This window comes from Antrostomus carolinensis, unplaced genomic scaffold, assembly GCF_000700745.2.
Source record: "Antrostomus carolinensis isolate BGI_N321 unplaced genomic scaffold, ASM70074v2 scaffold7222, whole genome shotgun sequence".
NCBI lineage: Eukaryota > Metazoa > Chordata > Aves > Caprimulgiformes > Caprimulgidae > Antrostomus > Antrostomus carolinensis.
In genome coordinates this window covers 3,049-7,154 of record NW_010297480.1, presented here as the reverse complement: position 1 = coordinate 7,154, position 4,106 = coordinate 3,049, and the positions used below count along the sequence as shown (strand labels likewise).

Below are 4,106 nucleotides of genomic sequence, written 5' to 3'. Positions count from 1 at the left end.
TCTGAAATTTCATCACTACCAGCTTGTATGATCAAAAGTGGGTAGTAGTCTGAGGGTCATACCAGGCCAGGGAGGTTCTTGCTGATATCCCTGACCCTGGCCCCAGGGAGGCAGCAGACTTCCCTGTGGGAGGGATCTGGTTGACATATGGGGCCCTCAGTTCCCCTCAGGAGGGAATCACCTACCACAACTACCCTCCTTTTTTTCTTGATTGAACTAGTCCTGAGTTGTGGGGGTGATGGATTCACCTTGGATGTCTTCCTGGGTGGATCTTCCTTTTTATCCTCACTCTCCTGACTCTCAGTTTCCAAAGCCCCATACCTGTTGTGCAGTGGTAACTTGGGGGGGGGGCAAGGGAGGCTGGCACGAGATCTGCCTGCCTCCCCGGCCTCTCTGAGGAGGGACCTGTTTCCATTCCTCATTGTCTTTTGGGTCCCTTCCTCTTACCTGGTGGCAAGAGGATAGGGTATCCTGTGCCACATGTGAAGGCTGTTGCGTTTGGTTCACTTTTCGGTGGATGTCTCAAAGATTAAGCACAGTTGAATTCTTTGAAATCAGTTTAGTAGAAAAAGACAGATGGGGCAAAGTTGCTGTGCTAGTTTATCTTTTGTAAGATATTCACATAGAGAAAACATGTGACAAGTTTACCAACTGATGGAAACTCTTAGGTGGTGCTTTCATTATATTAAACAGCAGAGAATTGATTGCAAGACAGGGAACACAGGAAATAAGGTTTATTGTGATTTTAAAATGAGTCCAATTACTAAGCTTGCATTGGCTACCCATAATAGCCTGAAATGTGCCTTGAGTGTGTGCCATGCCTTATGCAAGTATGGTATGATGACTAAATGAACATTATATATGACCTGGTATTTCTGTTCCTCATGTCCCATGGCTCTATCAAAGACAGACATCTGTGGCTGCTCTAACAGTTTATCGTTACCTCTTTTTGCCCAGGCCTTGTTGCTGGTCATTTGTATTAAGAGCTCTTAGATCTTGCTCAGTGTAATCTTTCCATATTTTTTGGCTGGCCACAAAGCTGAACCTCATAAAAATAGCCTTCTGAGAGATTTTTATGCAGTCTGTTTTCCATCACCTAACCACATATCTTGCACATTTAAATCATTGGGATTTTATATATATATATACATATTTATTTATTTATGATACAGTGTTAACATTATATTGACTGAATGCCCAACAGAAAGTACTTGATCCAGTGTGCATTTTATTCTCTTCCTGTCTCTTCTATCTGAGGAGTAAGCTGATATAACAGTTGGAGTTTTATAGGCCATAATGAGGAAAGAGATGCCACAATTATGTTTCTGTTCCATATTGTCACTCTTTTTAAAGATTGGCCGTAATATTACTTCTTTCTATTTTTTTTTTTTTTTTTTTTTTTCCAAACCTCTTAACCACCAACAGGATAATTTGGTAACATCTTTGTCTTGGTGCATCCCCACCTGCTTATAATACTTTAGAGGGAACATTGCCAGCTCCTTCTGCTTTGTTTTTCCTGAATGTTCTTAAATTGAGTTCTTTCACAAGTGAGCCAGCTGTCTGAAAAGGTGTCTGTTTATTAGTCGCTTCTACCATTATGCCATTTAAAAAAAAAAAAAAAAAAATCAGTTGTCTGTATTTCCAAGGGTTAGTTTTCAGATTTCTCAGGCAGAATACATACATAAAACTGAAAATACCTAAGGGATTGAAAAAACAGGCAAAACTTAAAATTAGAGACTGTTATAGCAAGAGAATTGCAGCAGTTTCCTAGAGATTCTCAAATTTCTACCACCTCTGGAAGGTAGGTTGCCATGTATGCTTCCTGACTAGGCAATCAACTTTTTGTTATTGAGTTCTAGTTCTTTGACTTCTACAGACTCTTGCATCATGCAGTCCACAAGAAGCTTGCTACCTTCTGCTTCATCTTCTCTGATCCCTTGAAAATCTGAATATGCCCAGTTAGCTTAGAAAACTGTCTGGAAGTGTAGACATGGGATTAGGAAATGGAACTGAACTTGGTGAGGGATGTGAAAAATAACAAGAAGGGGTTCTTCGGGTACATTGTCAGGAAGAGACAGGCCAAGGAGAGTGTACCCTCTCTGATAAATGAAAAGGGAGAATTGGCTTCAACAGACCTGGAGAAAGCTGAGATGCTCAGTAAGTTCTTTGCCTCAGTCTTCATTGGCAATCAGGCTTCTCATGTCTCTTGAGTCCCTGAACCTCTACGCAGGGGTCAGGAGAGCAGAGTCCCTGCCACTGTAAGAAAAGACCAAGTCAGAGAGCACCTCATGAGACTGAATGTGTACACATCTATGGGGCCAGATGACATCCATCCCGGGGTTCTGAATGAACTGGCTGATGTGGTTGCCAAGCCACTCTCCATCATACATGAAAAGTCATGGCTGTCAGGTGAAGTCCCTGGTGACTAGAAAAAGGGAAACATCACTCCCATTTTCAAGAAAGGGAGAAAGGAAGACTCAGGGAACTACAGGTCAGTGTGCCTGGGAAGATCATGGAGTAAATAATCCTAGAAACTATTACAAGGCACATGCGAGACATGGAGGTGATCTGAGACAGCCAGCATGGCTTCACCAGAGGCAGATCGTGCCTGACCAATCTGATGGCCTTCTATGATGGAGTGATGGCATTGGTGGACAAAGGAAGGGCATCTGATGTTGTCTACCTGGACTTGTACAAGGCCTTTGACACGGTCCCACACCACATCTTTATCTCTAAATTGGCGAGATATGGATTTGAAGGCTGGACTACTCAATGGATAAAGAATTGGTTGGATGGTCACAGCCAGAGGGCTGTGGTGAATGGTTCTATGTCCAGGTGGAGGCCAATGACAAGTGGTATCCCTGAGGAGTCAGTTTTGGGACTGGTGATCTTCAACATCTTTATCAATAATCTGAACAGTGGAATTTGGTACACCTTCAGCAAGTTTGCTGATGACACCAAGCTGAATGGTACAGTTGATACAATATATGGAAGGAATGCCATCCAGAGGGACCTGGACAGGCTTGAAAAGTGGGCCTATGAGAACCTAATGAGGTTCAACAAGGCCAAGTACAAAGTTATGCACTTGGGTCGGGGCAGTCCCAGGTGTGTGTGTACAGATTGGGAGAAGAACTTTTTGAGAGCAACCCTGTCGAGAAGGACTTGGGAGTCCTGGTGGACAAGAAGCTTGACATGAGCCAGCAGTGTCTGGTTGCAGCCCAGAAGGCCAACTGTATCCTGGGCTGTAACAAAAGAGGGGTGACCAGCAGGGTGGGGGAGGTTATTTTCCCCCTTTACTCTGCCTTTGTAAGGACCCATCTGGATCATTCCACCCAGGCCTGGAGGCCCCAGCACAATAAAGATGCAGAGCTGTTCAAGCCTGTCCAGAGGAAAGCCATGAAGATGATCAGGTGCTCCAGCTTTCTGGAGGCTGGATGAAGAAAGGTTGAGGGAGCTAGGCTTGTTTAGCTTGGAGAAGAGAAGGCTCTGGGGAGACCTCATTGTAGCCTTCCAATACTTGAAGGGAGCTTACAAACAGGAGGGAGAGTGACTTTTTACATGGGCAGATAGTGATAGGACAAAGGGAAATGGTTTTAAACTGAGAGAGAGGAGATTTAGGCTAGATATTAGGAGGAAATTTTTCATCCAGAGGGTGGTGAGACACTGGAACAGGTTGCCCAGAAAAGTTGTGGATGCCCCATCCCTGTAGGCATTCAGGGCCAGGTTGGATGTGGCCCTGGGCAGCCTGAATTAGTGGTTGGCAACCCACAGCAGAGGGTTTGGGACTAGATAATTTTTAAGCTCCTTTCCAACCAAAGCCATTCTGTGATTCTGATTCTAAAACTTCAAATAAAATTGGTTCTGAAGTGAAAACTTTTTTCTATTCTTGTCATTCTGTGGACAGAAGGAAGATAATGGCTTCCTCTTTGTATATGTGCCCTTATCCTCCCATTTTAAAAAATCTGTAAAATACAGTACTGGTGACACTGCTGAAATAAGTGATGGAATACGTGAGCAAGGGAAACAATAATATTTTCTGCTAGTAGTTTTGTCTTTCAAAGTCAGAATATAATGTCTGTTGATTAAAGTCTGATATGAAAATTGAG

The 4,106-nt window shown here is 43.4% G+C and overlaps 1 pseudogene; it reads left to right on the top strand.

Moving 5' to 3' along the window:
* Positions 1 to 2,003: 2,003 nt before the first annotated feature.
* LOC114818289 (uncharacterized) lies at positions 2,004 to 3,438 on the top strand (annotated as a pseudogene).
* The last annotated feature ends 668 nt before the right edge of the window (positions 3,439 to 4,106 follow it).